Source organism: Ambystoma mexicanum, chromosome 1q, assembly GCF_040938575.1.
Source record: "Ambystoma mexicanum isolate Mex_15411 chromosome 1q, UKY_AmexF1_1, whole genome shotgun sequence".
Taxonomy (NCBI): domain Eukaryota; kingdom Metazoa; phylum Chordata; class Amphibia; order Caudata; family Ambystomatidae; genus Ambystoma; species Ambystoma mexicanum.
The window spans coordinates 1,470,769,922-1,470,794,884 of record NC_090922.1 but is presented as its reverse complement, the minus strand read 5'-3'; the positions used below and the strand labels follow the sequence as shown (position 1 = coordinate 1,470,794,884).

Sequence of the window (24,963 nt, the reverse complement as noted above, 5' to 3'; positions counted from 1 at the left end):
AGTCGTGGCTGCCCTGGCGAAGCCTATGGAGGCTACCCCAGTGGAGGTGACCTCGGGGCCCAGAGTTTCCCTGCCACCGCGGAGGGTATCCTCTTTTTCAACCCATTGATAAGACCCCCGTGAGAACCCTGGTGGCAAGAAGGGGGACGGAGGGGCGGTGGCCATCACGGACATGGATACAGCCTCTGAAGAGGAGCTGGCTGGAGTCGTGAAGATCCTGGACAAAGAGGTTCGAGGACGTCCGCTCCCACAGGAGGGATCCCGAAGAGGCGGACGAGGAAAGTACGGTGGTGCCGAGGAGGTTCCCGTGGAGGCAGAGGATTCCACTCCCCAACCGTCGCGCCCGTCGCAGCCGGTACCTGGGCCACAGGACAACTCAGGAGCAATCTTGATGACGATCCAGGCCTTGTGTACAGAGATGAGGACAAGGTTGTCCTTACCCACAGCGGACGACCCAGCGCCGCCGGGACCGTCAGGAAGCCCTCCAAGCAAGCGGAGGAGAACTCATCTCCCACCGCCCTTCGAGCCTGCGCGGCCCTCACAGCCTTCATCTCCTTCCCTGGATCCGAGGGATGACACGGGAACATAGACGGCCACGACAGGGACGGATGACGACAGTGGCGACGATGGGTTGGGCTCTATCACCACCCCCTCGGGCCTCCCCGCCCGACGAAATTGGCTCCTTCCACGCCATAATCGCCAGAGCATCCAAGCTCTTCCAGCTCTGCCCCGAAGAACAGAAGAAGGAAGGTTTCCTCTATCAACGGCATGAGGAGAGGAAGACTGTCCTCTCGGTCCCGTTACTTGACGGACGACATCTGGGACGAGGGGCTGGTGCTCTTGAAGAACCCGTCCACGACCCCTGCCAAGAGAGACCGGTACGAGAAGTACCGGGTCCCGGATTCCGCCCCCATGTGCCTTAGGGCACAACCGACCCCGGATTCGGTCGTCTCAGCGGAGGCCAAGAAGAAAGCGGCAGGGGCAATGGCTTCAACTTCGACCTCCCCGCCGGACGGCGAAGGGATGAAATTGGATGCCATGGGACGACGGGTCATCTCGGCGGCGACGACGATTAAAGCGGCCAACGGCCTCACGATTATGGCCCGCTACGACAGAGAGCTGTGGTTTAAGATCGCTCCACTGCTGGACTTCCTCCCGGACGACAAGAGGGCTGAGGCCCTGGAGATCCTGCAGGAAGGCGAGGTGGCGTCGGACCATGCCATAACGGTGGCCACAGACATTGCTGACACCGGCTTCCGCCAGATGGGTAACAGTGTTTGCCTTCGCCGGCGGGGTTGGCTCAAGGCAACCGATTTCCGCCAGGACGTGCAAACCAGAGTTTTGGACATGCCTTTCGACGTGCTTGGCAAGACAGTGGACGAGTCACTGCAGGCCATCAAGGCCGACACAGAGACGGCGCGGGCCTTGTGAGTTTTGCAGCAACGACGGCTGTCCTTTCGGAACTCCGGAGGCAAGCAAGGTGCCTCCAAGTGATTCAGCTGCAGCTCCTCGACGTACCGCCAGGCGGCCCGCTCCTCGTCACAGGCGGCCTACAGAGGACGCGGCAAGTCAGGAGGATCTCGTCATCAAGGAGGCCAGGGTGGCAAGGCCGCTACCAAGCAGGACTGAACCGGTCATAGCGTCGGGCCCCCACCTGAATACCCCGGTGGGAGGCTGGCTGGCGAAGTTAGTCAGCGTGTGGGAGTCCATCTCCACTGACCGATGGGTGCTGGATGCCCTGCCCCGCGGGCACACTCTCGAGTTTCTAAAGAAGTGCCCCTGCATGCCACCCGTGGCCAGGAAGGAAAGCCACGTCCCTCAACTACTGCTAGAATAAAGGGCGATGTTGAAGAAAGGAGCCATCGAGCTTGTCCCAAAGAGGCTCTGGGGCTCCGGAGTGTACTCAAGATACTTTCTCGTAAGAACGAAGACCGGCGGCTGGCAACCCATCCTGGACCTTGGTCGTTTAAATAAATACATCAAGTCCCAGAGGTTCCGGATGGTCACTCTCCAGCACGTGCTTGGTCAGCTGGAGGACGGCGACTTCCTGTCGTCGCTGGACTTGGAGGATGCCTACTTCCACATCCCCATTCTAAAAGGACATCGAAAGTTTCTCAGATTCGTAGTCCAAGGACGGCACTACCAGTTCAAGGCCCTCCCCTTCGGATTGAAGTCGGCTCCCAGGGTATTCACCAAGTGCCTAGCACCAGTGGCGGTGCGTCTGCGCCTGCAGGGGATCCACGTCTATCCCTACCTGGACGATTGGCTCATCCGAGCAAGTACAAGAGAACTCACCATCGAACACACAGCGAAGAACGTCCAGCTGCTCACGAATCTGGGATTTTCCATCAACTTCGTGAAATCCCACTTGGTCCCGTCACAAGTCGCACTGTTCCTGGGAGCCAGGCTCGACACAGTGGCGCGATTGGCCTCTGTCGGAGGAAAGGACGAAGGCCATCCTGGGCAAGGTGCAACGGCTGTCGACCATGGACGTGGCCAGGGTGAGGTCCATCAAGTCCCTTCTCGGCGTGGTTTCCTCGTGCATCTACCTCGTGCGCCTGTGCAGGCTGTGGATGCGTCCACTGCAAGAGTTCCTCGACGCCCGTTGGATGCCAGCAGCGGTCAGCTTCGAAGTCAGGATCTCGCTCAACGAGACCTTCCGCCAAGCGATCTTGCGGCGGGTATGGTCTTCCAGACCCCCACACATCAGGAGACGGTGACGGATGCCTCCCTGGAGGGATGGGGAGCGAACACCGGAGATCTCCACGCAAGAGGCCTTTGGCTCCCGGAAGAGAGGTCACTACACATCAATGTCCTGGAGCTCCGAGCCGTGTTCTGGGCCCTCAGGTCGTTCCTTCCGTCCCTCAAGGGCAAGGTGGTGAGGATCTTCACCGACAACAACACCACCACAATGTTCTACATCCGGAAGCAGGGAGGCACCAGATCCCCAGCCCTATCCAAGGAGGCCCAGGATCTGTGGCACTGGGCCGTCGCCCAAGGGATGTTTCTGGTACCCTTCCACCTGGCAGGAATAAAGAACACCATCGCGGACTCACTCAGCAGGGAGATACGCTCGTGCCACGAGTGGGAGCTGCCACAGGATCAAGTGGATCTGCTGTTCCAACGATGGGGCAATCCCCAGATCGACATATTCGCAACGGCGACGAACGCCAAGTGCCAGAGGTTCACCAGCAGGTTTCCCCAGCCGGGGAGCATGGGCGATGCCTTCTCATTCCCCTGGGACGGCCTGTTCCTCTATGCATTCTTGCCGTTGCGACTCATCAACCAACTCAGACGGTCCCCGTACAGGATGATCCTCGTCGCACCAGCATGGCCGAGACAGATCTGGTTCCCGGACCTTCTGGACATGTCGGCGTCCGCCCCTGTCAAACTGCCGACGGACGCGGATCTCCTCTCCAGAGAAGGAGGCGCCATCCTCCACCACGACCCGGGTCGCTGAACTTGCAGGCCTGGCTCCTGCAGCAGTAGAGTTTGGAGGGTATGATATCCCGGCGCACTGCAAGGAGGTGCTGTGCTTGCAAAGACCAAGGCGTCCTCAACTCTCAAGTGCTACGGACACAAATGGAAGAGGTTCTCTGTCTGGTGCCGTGCACAGAAGATTAACCCTCTGCGGATTACAGCACCTAAAGTGCTGCCGTACTTGCTATCGCTGGCCAAGGCTGGGCTGGCCCATGCCTCCATCAAGATCCATCTGGCAGCTATCTCCTGCTACACAAGAACTCCGGGCCCTCATCACTGTGGTCCCATCGCCTGGTGAAGGAGTTCATGAAGGGACTGTTCCGATCCTTCCCGCCGGTGAAGGCTCCGGCCCCAGCGTGGGAGCTCAACATGGTGCTGACCAGGCTCATGTGGCCGCCATTCAAGCCTCTGCATTCGGCACTGTTGAAGTTCCTGTTGTGGAAAACAGCGTTTCTTGTGGCCATCACCTCCGCACGACGAGTGGGAGAGATCCAGGCCCTCTCCTGCAAGCCCCCATACCCGACTTTCCACGAGACGAGGGTGGTGCTGAGGACGCAGCCCTCCTTCATGCCCAAGGTGCCGTCGGACTTCCATCTCAACGAGCCCTTGGTGTTACCTGTTTTCTTCCCGTCGCCTTCGTCGCCGGCCGAGAGGACTTTGCACTCGCTGGATGTAGCCAGAGCGCTGAAGTTCTACGTGGACCGCACAAAGAGTTTTTGGATGACATCATAGCTGTTTGTGAACTTTGGACCTGTGAACCAAGGGAAGGCCCTCTCGAAGGATTCCATTTCCAGATGGCTCTCCGGCTGCATCATGCACTGTCACCGGTTGGCAAACCGACCGTTGCCTGGCCGTCCGACAGCCCATTCGTCCAGAGCGATGGCTGCTACCACAGCGTTCCCATTTGGTGTGCTCCTGCTGGACATCTGCAGGGCTGCTACGTGAAGGTCGACGCACACCTTCACAAGATTCTACTGCGTCAACTGGGATTCCAGGGAGGAGTCCAGAGTCGGCCAGGCAGTGCTGCGCAACCTGTTCGCCTGAAGGTGGGCCTGTTGAATAGGTAAGAGATGCTTAATGTTGAACCTTGCCACCTACCGCGGTTGTGCATGTATGTACTGCTATGTATTCTTGTATTCATGAGCATGTGAATCCATGCCAGACCCCATGCTGGAGAAGGAACAAGTTACTTACCTGTAACTGTTGTTCTCCAGCATGGGTCTGGCATGGATTCACATGCAAACCCTCCCTCCAACCCCTCTGTGGCTCTTCACTTGGTCCTACTGCCACTTCACGTGCAACCAAATCTGAAGATGGCTGCCAGAGGAGGGCCTTATGTAGAGGGCAGTCATTGGCTGGGGGCAGTATGACCCAGAGACCAGTGATTGGTTATTAGGAGAAAGACAGTTCAGAAACAAAACAAACAGATTTTTTCTTTACCGAGGGTTCCCAGGCTGACGACGGGGAATATTCATGAGCATGTGAATCCATGCCAGACCATGCTGAAGAACAGTTACAGGTAATTAACTTGTTCCTTTTGATGGCCTTTCTGAATTTCAGGCGATTTTCAGTATTGCCAAAACATTCCACAGATGCCCATTTTCTAAAGATATTTTCACTGTACTGCATTTTTTGTAGTTCTCACCTGGTAGATCTACACCACTTTAAGGGCGCTTGCATGTATTTTCAGCAGTGGAAAGAGTTTCATGCGGAACTTAGTGATATTGGAATGTAACTTGGGTTTAAATATCTGTGTAGCAGAATAGTAATGGTGTCTAATATTTAGCATGTGGCAGAGAATGTTTTCAATCTATTTGTTTGTTTATTATTTGGTAATGCGCGCCAAACCCAGGGGTAGCCAGACGCAACAGTTTTTCATGACAACTTAAGCTTGTTTACAGTATTTGGCAGGAATATATACAACATAGCAGAAAAAGAGCAAATATATGTAGGACTATATACAAACATATGCCTAAAAAAACACAAGCGGCGGGAAGACGCAATTATATACAAGAATATATACAGACAAGTGCCCAGGAGCATGGCATGTCTTGGGGTGTCCAGGCAACAAATCGGTAGTGGCTGGGTGGGAGTAAGCTAGTCCTTGGCGCGCAGCCAGTTGATTATCCTGTGCCTGAATTTCGGGTACGATTGTTCAGTTCTAAGTACAAGAGGTAAGTTGTTCCAGCAGTGAGCAGCTTTGACGGGAAAGCTAGTTCCTCCCGCAGTGGATCGTTTAAACCTTGGAATCTCTAGTTTAAAGGTGTTGGGGGATCTTGTGGGCCGCGTGGGAATTTTCCTATTGATTTTTTCCATTAGATATGGGGGGGCTAAGTTGTTGAGGCATTTAGATGTGAGGGAAGCCGTTTTGAGTAGAATTCTGTCCATTATTTTTAGCCTCTTTCCTGCAGTTAGTGATGTGCTCTTCAAAGGGGATATTTAGTGCTGCTCTGTGTATTGTTCTGTAGTCTTTGAAGTTTGTCTGTGATGTATTTATTGCTTCCAGAGTACAGGGTATTGCAGTAGTCTAGCCTAGACATGATAAGGGCGTTAGCTAATGTGATGCATACCTGGAAAGGTATGGTCTAGATGCGCGGATGAGTTCGCAGGTGTAGGTGGTGGATGAGGCGCGGGAGTTGACCTGCTTCTTGAGAGCGAGGGAGGAGTACAGATAGAATCCAAGGGTTTTAACCACAGACATCACCTTGATAGGGTTATTATCAATGTTGAAGGATGTGTAGTTTGGGCATAGTTTTTGGATGTTGGCTTCAGAACCTAGGATTAGTAGCTCTGTTTTGTCGTCGTTCAGGCAGAGGCCATCCATGCCTGAATGAGGCTGTGTAAATTTTGTTCACCAAGGCTGAGTCTGTCTCTTAGTCACCCGAAAGGGGTATGAGGATCTGGGTGTCATCTGCGTAGTTCGTGTAGACACACAGGCTTATCTGATGACAAAGGTAGTAAATATGCACATCGCCACAGTAGCCTGATCTCATGAACTGTGCCAGGTATTGTTGCTCAACTACGACTAGAAAATGTCACCCGTTACCAAAATGTGCAGCACGAAAATCCTGCCCCCATCACACCGACTAAGTAGAGCGGTTTGCGGGAGTGTACCCCCCCTCTCCCCTTGTTCTGGGTAATGGGGTCAGGGGTTGCAGGGTGTCCCCCCACTTCCATTAGATGGAGGGCGGTGGACACAAAAATAAAAGGGTGAAAGTCTCCAGCGTCGACCCACTTGGTGGGAACTGATGTTGCAGGAGAGATGGGAGACGTAAGCCCATTTTTGCATGCTGCTGACAAGGTTAAGTGTGTGTGGGGGTTGGGAGGCGGGTAGGGTATAAGCAGGGAACAACTGATCTATGTGAGCACCATGCCGTATGGAAGTCAACATTTTCGTAGTCAACATTATGGCCGGCGCAGTGATTAGATCAAAACCTTTGGCCAAGTGGGCATAAATCCATTTAAGATGATTGGTGTCCCTACTGCAGGAAGCTAGAAGGAAGTTCCCACTAGCAGTTGGCAGATAGCAGGACAGCGATGGTGACACAGGACTTGCCGGAGCTGGGGGAGATGTCATTTCTGGCCTGTGCTCTGGCTTGCTTCTATTCCTTTACCCCCACTACTATTTTCAATGGCTCACTGATTACCCATTATAGTTAAATGGCTATAACTCCTCTTTTGGCATTCGATTTGGCTCCATTGTCTACATTTATAGCCCATCAAAGTGCAGGGTTTACCGGGAAGTTCTAGAGGTGGAGTGGAACTGTGATTCTGAATAGAACCCCCAAGGTGATTTTGTACCAGGACATGTCCTACCCTCACTGTCTGCTTGCTGCATGCCTTGTAATAGTATCACTCCCTTTTATGCAGTGTAAATGTGCCTCCTTCAACAAGGGCAAGCGAGCGAAATCTAAATGTGTTTACCCCAGTGAAGTACAGAATAGATCCATGGCGCAAGAGGACAGTTAAAGCTCTTTACCTTGTAGTTCATAAAGGCTACAAAGTCTGTTTATTTATTGTTCACTTGTTAGGTACTTCTACAGGAAGTGAATACTGTTTCAAAGTGCCCACAGGGCAATAGGGAGGGGACATGGGATGAAAGAGAATGTAATTACACAATGTTAAATACAGAGACATAAGAAGAAACAATTGGGAGGGGAATACAAACCTACCATGTCTTGTGAGTGTTAAGAACGTGCAAGTGCAGAGGGGAGATCAATTGACATGGCCAAGTCAAAGAAGAGTTCTGGGGTACTTCAAACTTTGCTGATTTGATGATTTGATTGCTGCTTCTCTGGGTGTGGACCAATTGGAACATCGTAATTTTTTAATGGGGAATGGAAGGGAGTTGCGGGGGTGATGCCGAGCCGGGATATGAAGCAGAAAGATGGCTTTGTGAAACGAGGGTGATTGGGGACATGCCTGGAACTCGGGACTAGTGGATTTCAGTAGAACAATGTGAAAGAGGGTTGCCTGTCTGCTGGTTCCAGCAGGGCTCACGGAATGTTGGAGAAGAGTTGCGAGTGACTTCCCCAGGTCAACGTGTAGGCTTACGGATCACAATGAAATGGCGACTGGGTTCGCAGGCAGACTCTCTGAGGCGACGACAACCAGTAGATCTCGTCTGGCTCTCTGGGCTGAGAGTTTACGCTTGCCGCCCAGCGCCTCCTGGAGCAGACATCCCGTGACACAGGGCCTGGGGACCCTGTACTAGCCGGGTGGGAAGCTCCTGGCCTTCCACCTCAGGCCCTGGCAAGAGGAGAGTAGCGGATCTGAGCAGCCTGCAGGGGGAGGGTACTGCACCCTGGGCAGCCGGATCCTTCCGAGGGTTGGTGACATCTACACGGCAAGACGGCGGGCCTGCTTCCCTGCTCAATCAAGCCTCCCATAGCAGGTATGACCTCCTCCCTTTCATCTATTCCTTGCCAGACCCTGCGTTGCGCGTGTGGTGCCAGGCCCATTGAACTCCTGTATCTTCACAAGGACCCAATGGTGAGACTGACCTTGGGCTCGGGAGGGTGTAATATACCCGGGCCAGATTCCCTAGTGGACCTTGAGACAGTGGTGGAGCCCTGGACCAAGCACACTGTTTCACTGATTTTTTTTGGGCCCTTAAGTGATTTCTTGAAGAGCTACACTATCCTCAGGATGGCCCTAGTGGAGGAGCCTTTAGGTGACACTGACCCATAGGGGCTTCCTGGCTTTCCACGATTACGCTCACGACCCGGTTGGTCGGCCTGTTCTTTGGTCATGGCAGGAAAACCCACAAATGAAGCACTGGTAGTGATGTGCTGTCATGTATCCATAATCGGCAAAAACCTAGGCCTTGTGAGACCCAGAGAGAAGCACAGGTACACCTCGGACCCAGCAGAGACCAAGGGTGATCTGGCAGTCTTGGCATCGTGCAGACCTTCACCAAATGCTTATGGACACCAAAAAAGAAATCCAGGGTGCAGTGGGTGAACTCAACCAGAAGGTTACGCAGAGCGACAAGAGTCGGAGAAGCAGAGAACCATACTGAAGAGCTCAAGATGGGCACCTCAAAGTATTCTTAAGTGCTATCGCAGTTAACAGGCAGAGTGGGGGTTCTCAAATCATCTAGCGAACGCCTACATCTGCGGCTGGAGAATCAGTAGAACGGATACAGAATAAACAACATTGGGCTGGGTGGGGGGGGGGTGAATCCTGTGCAGGTCCAGGATTTGGGTCACAGAGAGAGACAGAGAGACTTGGAACTGGACCACACTCACAGGGTGTTCTCCTCAGGGCAGATCCGGAACAACCGGACGCCAGATATCTTAACTAAAGTACACTTTTAAAGTCAAAGAAGACCTAATGCCAACTGTCTGTGCCCACCCGGACCTTGAATTTAGGGATGTCACAATCTCAATACTTCAGGACCTGGCTCTGTCGTTCAAGACCAAGAGACAATCACTGAGGGATTTCATATAACGGCTTCAGAGCAAGAAAATTAAATATAGATTGGGATTCCCATTCAGTGTCATATTCACCCTAGAGGGTGAGCGACTTACAGTATCTACTGTGCAAGAAGCAATGCTTATCACAAACCCATCCTCTATCCCACCCTCACCCTCAGTGCAGTCGGCAGATGACTGCTCGAGCTGACCGTGAAGGTCTGCTTGGGCCAAGGTCACCAGATCCTGGAATAGCAGATGGAAGGTGGTTTTGGAGGGGCTGGGGGTTGTTCTCGCACTGCCCGACCACTTGACTGTGGAAATTGGGGTCCAGGTTGTGAGGGTGCTTGTAAATTGGGACTGGTCGTGGAACTAAAACATTAGGAACCCCTGACGCAGGTTGAATGAGTGCAACTATGTAACAGCTTTCATGCATCGCATTCGTTCCCACTGTACGCATATCGGAGTACCAGCTATTAGACGACTCTGAATGTCAGAAATGGCATCAACGCCCAACCCCTTATATAAATCATTCGTACTTCCCGTCTTATTAGTCAAGAAAATCTGTGTGGATGGCTGACAAAAAGTGAGACATTGTTTGAATTTTATTTATCATAGACATTCATACCATTGTTCACAAATCTATTAACATTTTTCTCCTTTATATGTAACTGCCCACCCTCCCTTTATATGCCCACACCAAATAACAGACATACCTTCATACACTCGGACAACCACGACCAGTGTCACACAAAACAATATAGTTATCGATCTACCAAGAAAGTATAATGCAGAATTTCTAGAATTAATTGCAAGCAGTTTATCCCTACATAACAGGGAGGGTTGAACACATTGGTCAGGCATCCTTGCTTAACCCTGGAGAGGAGAAAAAAAGGTTACCAAGAAAGAGTCAAAGAGGAAGAAAGAGACAGAGATAGGGAAAGAGACCCTTTTAATCAGGGTGTGTACTGCACACCACCCTGGCATGGATCCCTTACAAAGTCTTCATCAGTTATGTCCTTGATCCGTCAATTGACCTTTGCAATTCACTTGTCTTGGGTGCTCTTTAGAAATCCAAGAGATGCACCCAATATCCCAACTCCTTCACACGCACAACGAGAGGCATACAGAACACCACCTCATATGGACCTTGAAACCTTGGACTGTTCCATCGACTAACAACGTTTTTCACGTATATCAACTCCCCAGGTAATAATGGTCCAGTTGTGGCAGATATGTTTTCAGTTGCTGTCTCCTTCCCTTCCAGTGTGTCCTGTCCTTCGCTCCTGGGTTGCGCAATGTGTTAGATATATTTTATAGCATGTGTTTGTGCCGTTAAATATTCCCTAAATTCTCCAGCATGGGGTCTGGCATGGATTCACATGCTCATGAATATTCCCCGTCGTCAAGCTGGGAATCATCGGTAAAGAAAAAATCAGTTTGTTTCGTTTCTGAACTGTCTTTCTACTAATAACCAATCACTGGTCTTTGGGTCATACGGCTCCCAGCCAATGATTGCCCTCCACCTAAGCCCCTCATCTGGCAGCCATCTTCATATTTTTACTGCACGTTCAAGTGTTTGGAGTCCTCGTGCTATAGCACTCGAGCTTTTATTGCGTTTTTCGAAGAGTTTACTCTTATTTATTCTGTCAATTTGAGCCTCAAGCTCCACCGATTCTACGCCCCTGTCGGACATGGCCCAGGACAAAGATACGACGCCTACTGGATCCAAACTGTTCAGGAACTGCCCAGGATGTGGACTGCAGAACATCTTTGAGGATGAGCACTCTCTGTGCCCCTACTGCCTACACGCCGACAAGTCGCACATGGAGGACGACTGTGCGTTCTGCAAGAACATGTCCGTCCTGACCATGAAGGACCGTCGTAAACGTCTCGCTGACTGGCTGGAGGCGAAGAGCCCTGCAGCAGATGAGAAGAAGTAGTCCGAGCGGTCTTCTAAGACCTTTGAGGGCGCTCTGGGCCCAACAAAAGGCAAAGCACCGCGAGGCCGCAGGGAACCGGGAGCGCCGTTGGTTCAGGATCCCCAGCTGCCAGGCAGGGGGCGATGTCAGCGATGCAGTCATCCACGAGCCAACGCTCTGGCTCGGTGAAAAGGAAGTCTGAGAACCCGGGTAAGCTTCGGGAGAAGCCCCGGTCGATCCCGACAGAGAAAGCCAAGGTGAAGGCCTCAGACGCGCCCAAGGTCGTGAAGGCCCTGATTCACCCGGCAAAGGCTTCGGTTGAAGGAGTCGTGGCAGCCCTGGCGAAGCCTGTGCAGGTTACCCCAGTGGAGAGGACTTCCGGGCCCAGAGTTTTCCTGCCACCCCGGAGGGAATCATCTTTCCAGCCTATCGAGAAGACCCCTAGGAAACCCCCGGACGAGAAAGAGGAGGGGGCACGGTAGCCCTGACGGACACAGATACCGCCTCCGAGGATGACCTGGCTGGTGTCAAAGCTATCCTGGACAAGAAGTTCGAGGCGTACGGGAGGGATCATGAGGAGCTGGACGTAGAGAGCAACGGTTGAGCCAACAAGGAGCTGCAGGCTGTGGAGGAAACGGAGGACCCCACACCCCAACCGTCGCTCCCGTCGCATCTGATGCCTACGTCACAGGACAATTCAGGAGCAATCTTGATGGTGTTGCAGACCCTGTGTACGGAGATATGGACAAGGTTGCCCTTACCCAGCGGTGCCTGGACCATCGGGGGGGCCCACCAAAAAAGCGGTGGCCAATCCATCCTCCCCCTCCCTTCCATCCTTCACCTCCATCCCCTCCACCGAGGGATAAAATGGGAACGGAGACGACTGGGACGGATGACGGTGGTGACAACGGGATGGATCTCACATCACCCCCTGCCCGGACCACCACTCCCGACAAAATTGGTTATTTTCACGCAATGATTGCCAGGGCATCTGAGCTTTTCCAGCTGTGCCCCGAAGAACAGAAGGTTAGTTTCCTCTACCAACGACAGGAGGCCAAGAGGAAGACCGTCCTCTCAGTCTGTTACTGGATGACATCTGGGACGAAGGACTGTCCCTGCTGAAGAACCCGTCCATGACCCCTGCAAAGAGGGACTGGTACGAGTAGTAGTACCGGGTCCCAGACTCCGCTCCTATGTGCCTCAGGGCACAGCCGTCCCCGTATTCTCCGCGGCGGCCAAGTAAAATCAGCCGGGGCGACGACATCATCTTCCATTTCCCCACCTGACAGCGAGGGGAAGAAGCTGGATGCCATGGGATGACGGGTCATCTCATCGGCAGCGACGACTATCAAGGCGGCCAACGCCCTCGCGAACGTGGCGCGCTACGACAAGGAGCTGTAGTTGAAGATTGCTCCCCGCTGGACTTCTCCCAGACAACAAGAGAGCGGAAGCCCTTGAAATCCTGCAGAAAGGAGAGGTGGCTTCAGACCATGCCATCACGGTGGCCACGGACATCGCCGACACTGGCTTTCGCCAGATGGGCAACAACGTTTGCCTTGGTCGGCGCGGTTGGCTCAAGGCCACCGATTTCTGTCAGGACCTGCAGATCAGGGTACTGGACATGCCCTTTGAAGGGAACAACCTGTTCGGCATGGCAGTGGACGAATCCCTGCAGGCCATCAAGGCGGATACCGAGACCGCCCGGGCCTTGTGTTCTCTCCATCAACGACGGCTGTCCTTTCGGACCTCCGGAGGCAAGTCTCAAGGTGCCTCCAAAGGATTTGGCGGCTGTTCCTCCTCGTACCACCAAGCTGCCCGTTCCTCGTTGCAGGAAGCTTACAGAGGCCGCAGCAAGACCGGTCGATACCGTTGTCGCCAAGGAGCCCAGGGTGGCAAGGCCTCGGCGAAACAGGATTGAACCGGCCGTGCCGTGCCGTCTGGCCCCCATCTAAGCACCCCGGTGGGAGGCCGGCTGGCGAAATTCATCGGCGTGTGGGAGTCCATCTCCACCGACAATTGGGTGCTGGGTGCCCTGGCCAACGGGCACACTCTGGAGTTTCAAGGAACGTGCCCCCATTTCCCTCCTGCGGCCAGGAAAGAAAACCACGTTCCACAGTTGCTTCTAGAGGTACGAGCCATGCTGAGAAAGGGCGCAATAGAACTTGTCCCAAAGAGTCTCTGGGGCTCCGGAGTATACTCGCGGTACTTCCTCGTCCGAAAGAAGACCGGCGGCTCGTGACCCATCCTGGACCTTCGGCGCCTTAACAAATGCATCAAAGCCCAGAAGTTCTGGACGGTTACCCTTCAGCACGTGCTGGGACAGCTGGAGGAAGGTGACTTCCTATCGTCGCTGGACGTGGAGGATGCTTACTTTCACATCCCCATACACAAAGGACAACGAAAGTTCCTACGTTTTATGGTCCAAGGGCGGCACTACCAGTTCAAGGCCCTGCCCTTCGGGTTTAAGTCGGCCCTGAGGGTCTTTACCAAGTGCCTGGCACCAGTCGCGGCGTGGCTGCGCCTGCAGGAGGTCCACGTTTACCCCTACCTGGATGATTGGCTCATCCAAGCAAAGTCAAGAGAACTCGCCGTCGACCATACAGCAAAGACCGTCCGCCTGCTCACGGAGCTGGGATTCTCGATCAACTTTGCGAAGTCCAACTTGGTACTGTCGCAGGACGCCCTGTTCCTGGGAGCCAGGCTCGACACAGTGGCGCGGTTGGCTTCGTCGGAAGAGAGGACGAAGGCCCTCCTGGGCAAGGTACAACGGCTGTTGACCATGGAAGTGGCCAGGGTGAGGTCCATCAAGTCCCTGCTCGGCATGATGTCTTCTTGCATCTACTTTGTGCGCCTGTGCAGGCTGCGGATGCGATCACTGCAGGAGTTCCTTCAACGCCCGTTGGATGCAAGTGGCGGGGAGCTTCAAAGGCAAGATCTCCCTCAACGAGACTTTCCGTCAAGCGATCCGATTGTGGGGCAGCCGCGTGCATCTTGCAGCGGGCATGGACTTCCAGACCCCAACGCACCAGGAAACAGTGACGACGGATGCCTCCCTGGAGGTATGGGGAGCGCACAGCGGAGATCTCTACGCAAGAGGCCTTTGGCTGTGGGAGGAGAGGTCCCTGCGCATCAACGTCCTGGAGCTCCGGGCGCTCGGGTCTTTCCTTCCCTCCATCAAGGGGCAAAGTGGTACGGATCTTCACCGACAACACCACCACGATGTGCTACATCCGGAAGCAGGGGGGGGCACCAGATCCCCAGCCCAATCCAAGGAAGCGCAGGATCTGTGGCACTGGGCCGTCGCCCAGGGGATGTTCCTGGTACCTTTTCATCTGGCAGGAGTGAAAAAACACAGTTGCCGACTCACTCAGCAGGGAGCTGCGCTCTTGCCACGAGTGGGAGCTTCGGCAGGATCAAGTGGATCTCCTATTCCGACGATGGGGCAGTACCCCGATCGACCTGTTCGCGACGGCGGCGAACACCAAGTGCCGTAGGTTTACCAGCAGGTTTCCCCAGCAGTGGAGCATGGGCGATGCATTCTCCTTCCCCTGGGATGGCCTGTTCCTGTATGCGTTCCCGCCGGTGCTTCTGCCACTCATCAGTCAACTCAGACGGTCCTGGTGCAGGATGATCCTCGTCGCACTGGCGTGGCAGAGGCAGATATGGTTCCCCGGCCTTCTGAACTTGTCGGCGCCTTCCCCCCACCCCGCGCAAGTAAAACTGCCGACGGACGCGGATCTTCTCCTCAGGGAAGGAGGTGCCATCCTACATCACGACCCGGGATCGCTGAACCTACAGGCCAGCACAAGAGTTTGGAGGCTACGATATCCCGGCGGACTGCAAGGAGGTACTTGCAAAGGCCAGGGCGTCCTCCACTCTTAAGTGCTATGGACATAAGTGGAAGAGGTTCTCTGGTGCCGTGCACAGATCAACCCTCTACGGATTACGGCCCCTCAAGTGCTGCCGTACTTGCTGTCGCTGGCCAAGGCGGGGCTGGCATATGCCATCAATATCCATCTGGCGGCTATCTCCCTCTAAACCATAACTCCCGGACGGTCATTGCTGTGGTCTCACCGCCTGGTGAAGGAGTTCATGAAAAGGCTGTTCTGCTTGTACCCGCCGGTGAAGGCTCCGGCCCCGGCGTGGGAGCTCAATGTGGTGCTGACCAGACTCATGGGTCCCCCATTCGAGCCCTTGCATTCGGCACCACTGAAGTTCCTATCGTGGAAGAAAGCTTCTCTTGTGGCCATCACCTCCGCACGACGAGTGGGAGAGATCCAGGCCCTCTCCTGTAAACCTCCATAGCTGACATTCCACGAGACGAGAGTAGTGCTAAGGATGCACCCCTCCTTCATGCCCAAGGTGCCGTCGGACTTCCATCTCAACGAGCCCTTGGTGTTACCTGTCGCCTTCGTCGCCGGCTGAGAGGTCTTTGCACTCACTGGATGTGGCTAGAGCGCTGAAGTTCTACGTGGAACGCACGGAGAGTTTTCGGAAGACATCACAGCTGTTTGTGAACTTTGGCCCTGTGAACCAAGGAAAGGCCCTCTCGAAGGCTTCCATTTCCAGATGGCTCTCCGGCTGCATCATGCACTGTCACCGGTTGGCAAACCGACCGTTGCCTGGCCGTCCGACAGCCCATTCAACCAGAGCGATTGCTGCTACTACGGCGTTCCTGTCTGGTGTGCCCTTGCTGGAAATCTGCATGTTGAGTTGTTGAAATGCTTAATGTTGAGCCTTGCCACCTCCCGTGGTTGTGCATGTATGTACTGCTATGTATTCTTGTATCCATGAGCATGTGAATCCATGCCAGACCCCATGCTGGAGAAGAAACAAGCTACTTACCTGTAACAGTTGTTCTCCAGCATGGGTCTGGCATGGATTCACATGTGAACCCTCGCTCCAACCCCTCTGCGGCTCTTCTCTTGGTCCTATTGCCACTTTATGTGCTACCAAATCTGAAGATGGCTGTCAAAGGAGGGGCTTAGGTGGAGGGCAGTCATTGGCTGGGGGCAGTATGGCCCAAAGACCAGTGATTGGTTATTAGTAGATAGACAGTGCAGAAACGAAACTGATTTTTTCTTTACTGAGGATTCCCAGCCTGACTGGGAATATTCATGAGCCTGTGAATCCATGCCAGACCTGTGCGGGAGAACAACAGTTACAGGTAAGTAACTTGTTCCTTCCTCTCCTAGCACTGTTGCTGCTTGATGTGCATCTGATGCTTTCCTCACAAGGGATATGGGGGTTTGCATGTGCCTGCCTGTGACTATTTCGTGTGGTGTCAAATGGTGGTCCTTACTAGGCTGTATGCGTAAACTCAAGAAGGCCAAGGGCAAACGGTGTACCCAGTTTTTCTTCAACGTGGAACACAATTTTGACAGTTTAATTTTCAAAAGCCCATTGATCCTCTCGACAACGCCATTAGCCTTAGGGTGGTAAGTTGAGCACATTCAATGTTTCATGCCCAATAGCGCTGTGACATGCTGAAATAGCGCATTAAAGAAATGTGTGCCATTATCCGATCGCAATACTTCGCACAAGCCCCATCGAGAAACACCTCTGACCAGGAACCATGCTGAACACTTCGCATCAGTGTGTGCACATGGTCCTGGTCCACCCACCTTGAAAAGGGGCAAACCACCACAATAAGGTACTTGTATCCATTGCACCTTTCCCCCATACCTGCATAATCTATATGCACTTCACGGAACGGCCCAGTAGGGTGAGGCAATGTAACGCTCAATGTCCATAATGTCATCGCTGTGCTGAAATTTTGACATGTCAGACAGTTTATTGTTTTTTCTGAAATGCTCTCCTGGAGGTTTGGCACAAACCAGTCCTCCTGGATATCTGCCATAATATGTTCGGTGCTGTGTGAGGGGAAATGTAGTTGCTCAATTCTCTAGGCATCACCACCTGCCCAGAACTCTCCTTCCTCCACAATGAATCGGTGGGAGACTGTTTGTATCCCCTCCGCAACCATAGTTCCTTTTCCTCCTTAGGCGCTTTCCCTTGCAACTCTATGATCTGTGATATGGGCAATGCTGTGTACCGAACTTTTGTCTCGCTTTCTACAGGGGTGATCCTTATACACTTGGTTAATATAGTATCTGGGAGATAGGCTGCCAACTTGGCCGACTGGTCCGCAGCCGCGTTGCTCTTGGAGATTTCATCCATGGCATTAGTATAGGCGCCGCATTTGACGACTAGCACAGCGGAGAGCCAGGATAAGGCTCCAATCAGTTCTTCCAACAGCCTTGCATGCTGCACTGGAGAGCCATCTGTCCTCCGAAACCTCTTCCACCGAGACAGAACCGCGTGCAACGTTGTTGTGACTTGCCAAGTCTGAATAGATGGTGACATGCTGCCCTTGAGAGGCTCTATTGCCTCAATGAGAGTGACATGTTCTGCTGCCTGTGCTTCATGCCACCCCTTTACCGCGCACCACTGCCGCCTGTGTGCCTTCATCCCGTCTCCTTGTCAATTCTTGATGACCCATCAACATACAGTATATCTCCTTCCGTCAATCCACTGTCTCTAGATTTAGATTTATCCTCCTTCACCCTTGCATGTAGCACAGTCATGCGTTTTCAATAACATCATAAGTGGGTGCCTCTGTCAAAAATGTCGGGATTCACTGTCCTACACCTTACTATATGAATGAGGTTTGGATATTATAATCTATATGCAGAGGTTCTCTGAGTCATCCACGTCAATTCAGACCTTTCCAAAATAGCGACTGTTCCACAAACAAGGTAACAGAGCAACCCATGACGCAAACTGTTCCTGCATGACTCGAGCATCCCTCTAAAATAATCCAATGACTTGTGGGCCATTGTGCTTTTTTAATTTTTTTGTCAATACTGCAGTGATGAGCCGTCCATCAGAGTGGGAAAATAAATAAAACTCCTGTGTATAATCCGGAGGTGCTAAACAGGGGCTGTGCAAATAGCTTCTTTCAAGTAGTCAAATTTGTCTATTAATTTCTTCAGGCCATTCCAATTTAGTTTTTGTCGTCTGTCCTTCTCTGAAACTTTGTAACAGCAGCCTTGTGTAGGCTGCGTAGTCTAGGATCCATGCTCTACAATAATTACATAAGCCCAAAAACTGCTGCATTTCCTTAATAGTACTGGGCCTAGGGGTGGCGCGTACTGCCACCGCCCTATCTGGTAGTATTTTTTTCCCATTTGCAGAGATAAGTTTCCCCAAATACCTCCTGTTAGCAGTATTGCAGATTCTTGTTATCTGCCCTGTACCCTTTGAGCCAGCAATTGCAATAATGCAATAGAATCCCTCCTGCACTGCTGTTCATTTTTAACTACATACCAGCAGATCATCCACATACTGGACGATCGTGCTAGGCACCCGAATATTTCTCTAGTCGGCATGCAGCACTCTATTGAAAATACTCAGTCTTTAACAGTACCCTTGAGGCAATCTTGTGTGCTCGAAAAGGCGTTACGTGACCATGCGTAAATGCAGTGCGATACCATGAATCGGGGCGAGTGGGATTGAGAAGAACGCATTATTCATATCCACCACTATGAAGTACATTGCTGTCTTGGGAATGCTACATAGGATGGTCGTAGGATTAAGAACTGCCGGAAACTCTTTCTGCATCACGTCATTAAGAGGCCTTAGATTCTGAATCGTCCTCCAATTACACCCTGTTGCTTTTTTTGACTGTGCATATGGCCATATTACATGAGGGGCGTGGATGGCACGACGATCCCTTGCTCTAATAGAGCCTGACTAGTGCCTTTTATGCCTTCCTCCACTTCCCTTGACAACGGGTACTGCTGCACCCTCTGGAGTACTGCTCCTGACTTCAATGTAATTTTGTATTGGGTTCACATCTCTCAGTAACCCAACTTCATGCGGATTATCAGTCCATAATTGTGCTGGCACATATTGGATGTCCTCCTCAAAAAATAAAGACGGTCACCACTGCCATCAGGGGGCTCTGTACCTTGCTATACTGCACCACGATATCACAGGGGCTGTAGATTCCCAAAATTTTCTCCCCATTTTGCTCACTGTCCTCAAATAACTCATCAGTCATGTCCTTCAATTGTACTGTCTAATCTACACATAGTACTGTGCGCCACTCGCACCCATCCTGATCTGTTCCAATCAGGACTTCTCTTTTGTCTGACAGCACTAGTCCTTGCAAATCTAATGACAATATTGTTATCGTCACCACCTCGGGTTGCACGATGGATGGGAAAATAAAATCTGTGGGCACTCGCCAACAATTTGTCGCAGTTTGAGGCACTGCTTTTGAGGTACCTTGCTGCCATAGACAAATATGTCCGGGATCACAGGAACTCCACGGACTACTAACTCCCTTGCCGTGCATTGATTATTACAATTGCTCGAGCTACACACATTCCCGGAGTGGAACACACTACCCCTTGACCAGTGAATGATAGTTACGTTTAGTTTACTGAGCAGATCCCGACCCAACAAGTTAACTGACTTTCCTCCCACTTTTATATCCAACTCCTCATTGTATGGAACCGTAGAAATCGCTCCAGAGAATTCCCTGTCTGTCAAGGGTTTTACCTGATAATGGAAAGTTCCCCTCCATAATGCATCATTTAGTTGCACCTGAATCTATCATAAATATAAATTGCTGGTTTCCTATTTCTGCCTCCACCAAGGGCTCCTCTTCAGGGGCTGCAGTTGTCAATTGGATTGGACACGTGAGTGCTCTCTGTGGGCTGTGTATTTGTCCCAGGGAATACAAAAAGGCCTGCCTCCGCCATCGTAATGCCTTAGAACGGGGCACCCGTTCCCCCTGCTATCCTGTTAAACTTTATTTCCTCAGCCTGCTACGTTTGTTGCCCATGTTGCCTTTCCCTCGTAGCCCCATAAGGGAACTGATTTTGACACCCATTCCCAAATTGCAGGTGTCACATTCCATGAGGCCCTTGGAATCCTTGCCCTGGAAGTGATGGTCCATAATTAAATCCTATCCCCGGCCTGTTCCTGCATTCCCTTTCGAAATGCCCTCACCTCCAGCAATACCAACACTATGATGGTTCCCAATCCTCCTCCCCGGGGCCCTAACCCCCAAAGCCTCCTGCCCTTGTTCCTTGAAATCCCCCTCTTCCCATTGGTGCTCCTCCAAACTGCCACTGTGGGTTGGGGTACTGCCCTTCCGCCCCATTGTCCCTGTCCTCCTTCAGCCCATAATGCCTCAATTGTGGCATTCACAATCTGTTGAGTATCTCCTGTCCTCTCCCGAGCCGGTGTCGTCACTGGTGATTGGACGACAACCTTATTTAGTTTCTTTTACACTAGTTTTGCCTCGTCGTCCGTTTGCTGCTTCTGGGATATCTCCCTCTCCCACTCCTTGATTCTCTTACAATGCTGGACTATTATACTTTGTATCTCCGTCCCACCCATTGGCTTCAACTCCCACAATTGTATCTAGTGCCTTCTGGAAATCTTTGGGTAATCCCATCTTAACAAGAAATAGAAAAATGGTACCAAATGGTCCCATTGCCCTCCTGTCCCAACTCTCCACATTGCCTGTAACTTACGAATAAACCTAACTGGGCCCTCATCACCCATTGTGCACTGCATTAAAGAATGCAAGTCAGCGGTGTCTGGGTACATCTTTCATAGGGCATCCCATAACCTTGCCCTAACTTCATTAAATGCTGCTCCATCATGTTCGTTATTTGCAAGAGTTATCTCAGGTACCCGCCCTTTACCCATATGTCCCCAGCCTGGTCTCCAACTATGGCAGCCAGTAAATTCTTAAGGTCTCCTAGTGCTAAGACTACCCCTGCTGTTTGTTTCTCAAACCTGAGCATAAGGCGCTGACTGCGAGATGCAGTTCTTTCTGATCCAGATGGCGAAAAACATTGAGGTAATACCACAGGGCCTCTATTGCATAACTCGTTCCTCTGCTGCTAAGAGAAAAAAAGAAAATTATAGGGCGGGTTGGTGCTGCAATATGCAAGGCCTCCTGATGCACGTAAGCGCCAGCACAGATCCCCTACTGCAACTGTAATATTTGGCTAGAATCGTGTGGGTAAGTATGGTGCCACCATTGCAGTACTTCCGAAAATTGCCCATCTTAAATGGTCGCCATGCTCTGCCGTCTGTGAGCCCTGCCTGTCTTCCTGTTGTGCCCTGCGGCTGCTGCGATTGGCCCTCCAAGGTTAAAAAAGAACCAATTGGAAGCCGGCAGGCGGACGCCGGCACCACCCCAAAGGCCCCCTTTCCCCCTGTTTGCACCGTGTGCGCCGGTGCCCTCCCTGAACATTGGAGCTACATAGTCATCCATCACCACCACAAAGATGTTTGCAATAACAGCTCTTGGTAATCCGTGGAACACTAAAAGCACGTAAGACTCTGTATTACAGCCGCCATAGAACACTTGTACATTGATGGTCATCACACGCTATCCGATTACCTAACTGTATGTATGTGCACCTACATGTCTATATTGCCTGATCTATAATGCTGTTTCCTCAATTTGTTTGCCATTACCTATTGTACTGTTCAAAATAGTTCATAGCTCCTGCTAGTGTCACTGATCAGGCTACGGTAGATGCACCTCCGTTATCTACACAATGTTTGTTCTATCCATAGCTTGCGTATTGTAACTGCGCATTATTCAAAGGTGTGGATACTACCCTACCTGTGTACCTCAGCCAAGCCCCACTGTGTTGTGAAACAGATAACGGTACCTAAATTAGACTATACCACGCCTTCCATGCTACGGCCACAGAAATTAACATATCTATACAGTCACTCCATTGTCGTGTACAAACCTCTACAATTTTATTAAAGTGAGAGTATATTAACTCCACTGATTATTTGCATATTAGACTTAGCAGGCTTGCCGTATACAATGTACGACAGAACAATTTATTGACTGCATGTTGTATACCACGTTCGTCCTTTGCCTCACATCTTTATTAATGCTAGGAAAAATCAACGTAATCAACTGTACATCAGACCCAATAGGCTTGATCTGTATGATGTGCGCTAGAACAATTTACTGATCCATATTAACTTGTTAACCTATACAATGTATATTATGTCAATCTGCCATTAACATCACTTGTTTGTTCGTATCGTGTAAGCTACTCCACTAGTACTAATTCCCACAAAGAACATGTTGACCTTTACGTCATTTCTTGGGCTCTCTATACTAGCCCTATTAGCCAACACTACTTGGTGAACCCACTATACCATAACAATGGATCTGCCTTGCACAGCTAGTGCATTTATCCACCTTGATAAGGGATTAGGCCGCCTAGTGTATTCACCACCATCCACTCCCATGCCCCAGACCATTCCTCAATAAGACTGCACCCTTTCCTCTCCATTCGTCACAAACTACTACTACATCCGCTACTAAAGTACACTTTCACACTGACTCCAACATCTGACCTCGCCCACTCTGTACTGCCAGATACACCCATAGCCACAATTCCCATCGCCCAAACTCTACCAGTCCCACAACAATCACAACCCATCATTGGCCAATTGAGAAGAAACTGCCTCTCTTCCAGAAGGATACATAAGGCATACCCGATCACACTATCTCCAAACAACACCTATAATTTCTACCGCCCTATCACTAGATCTACCTACAACCACTTGGACATAGACGCTGTCTCAACTCCTATCGCCCAAAACTTAGACACTATGGCCATCACAACCTATCACAGGTATATGGAGAAGAAACAGATTATTTTCTCGATTACTCAAGGCTCCTATGAATAAACCTTATGTGACAGTTACCCAACTGCCCCAGGTCAAGACAGCCACAGTCCAACAACTGCAAACTAACACCACTACCACACACCTTCAGACAACTAAAGGCTCTAGTCACATCACTACTGCGAGTACTAAACCTACCTGTCCTTTTACGATGTCATTAAAAGGAGCTCTCACTAACGCTAGATCCATCAAAGCCCATGCTTTGGATATTGCGGACAAAATAAAAATGAATGATCTTGTCTTTTTAGCAGTTACGGAAACTTGGATCCACACAACCTCTGGCCCCCTCCTCTCCTTAGTTATTCCGGAAGACTACACCATCTATAGAAAAGACAGAGCCACTACAGGAGGAGGTGGAGTAGCACTACTAGCTAAAGAATCCCTGGACACTAGAATATCCCCAGACCCACCTTTCACATCTGGTGAAGCTATGACTGTAAAATTCTCCCTCACACCTTCCTGCACACTCATACTGCACATCATTTATAGACATCACAACATTGGTGGCTGACAACTTAAAACCTCTCTAATATGATCATCATGGATGACTTCAACCTAGGATTGAATGACCCCCTAAACTTGAATGCCACCCTTTTAGCAAGCTCTCTAGAAGCCCAAGTCTTCAGACAAAGAATCGCCACATAAACTCATGACAAGGGGCGTACCTTGGATTGGTTAGCCGACACTAATTGTTCTACCACCATCCAGTCTAATGTCCCCTCACCATGGTCTGATCACATTATCTCATTTACTACCACTATTATCTCTAAGGTTCTAAAAAAGCATCACCCAACTATGATGGCTCCATCGAGAATCCTCAAAAATATTAGATGAGATGTTATCTCTACTCTCCCCTATCCTAAACACACAGCATTCGATTAATAACCCGTCAACCCTAGTTAGCCATTATAACGAAACGATGACAGCAGCTATTGAGAAAATTGCACCACTAAAAAGCAAAAAGTCTAAATCCCCGGCACACACAAATCCATGGTTCACCCCTGAACTTAAAGCCCTGCGGGCCCAAAAGAGATCAGCTGAAAACAAATGGACTAAATCGCCTAGTCAAGAAAAAAAGTAATTTTTCAAAACCATAGCTAACAACTATAAGCTTGAAGCCATTAAATCTAAAAGCGAAGTCTATAATCAAAGAATTTCTAATGCCTAATCGAATACTAGAGAATTATTCACTATCTGCCAAGAACGGGAATCCCCAGCATCTACCACTGACCACACAATCAAAGATGTACAATGGTGTACCAAGATCCAAAATGCCTTGGCTGACAAAATCTCACTCTTCCAATGTAAAATTGAACAGACAAAATGCAAAGTCAATCTTAACCAAACCCCCTCAACTAGTTACCCTCCGTTAGACACCCCTGAGGCAATTAAATTCTCCTTTTCACCACTAAACGCTAGACACAATTAATACTATCAAAAGTTTAAAACCATCCAGATGCAAAGGAGATATCTTCCCGGCAACCTTAGTAAAAGATTGCATATTGGAACTTGCCCCATTCATCACCAATCATATTAATAACTCCTTTGCCACCAATACAGTCCCCAATGACTTAAGAAGCCTATTCTAGATCCCAATATCCCAACCAACTATCGCCCGATTACAACTGTCCCCTTTTTACTTAAAATATTAGATCGTGCAGCTTATTTGCAGATCCAAAAACACCTAGAGGACAACCACCTTTTAGGTCTAAGACAATCCAAATTTAGACCAGTTCATGGTACGGAAACAACCCTGCTTGATCTGAAATCGCAAATGGATAATTACAAGGATAACGGAGAACTGTGTATCCTTTTACTACTAGATCTCTCTGCTGCGTTTTGATTTAGTAAATCATATTTTCTGCCAACATCTAGACACGGCAGCCCAGTTCTCT

The 24,963-nt window shown here is 50.9% G+C and overlaps 1 protein-coding gene across 3 annotated transcripts in view; it reads left to right on the top strand.

Annotated features, from left to right (window-relative positions):
• TESK2 (testis associated actin remodelling kinase 2) overlaps nucleotides 1-24,963 on the top strand; it is an 864,966-nt gene that overhangs the window by 766,960 nt on the left and 73,043 nt on the right. The gene's annotated exons all lie outside the window — the stretch shown is intronic.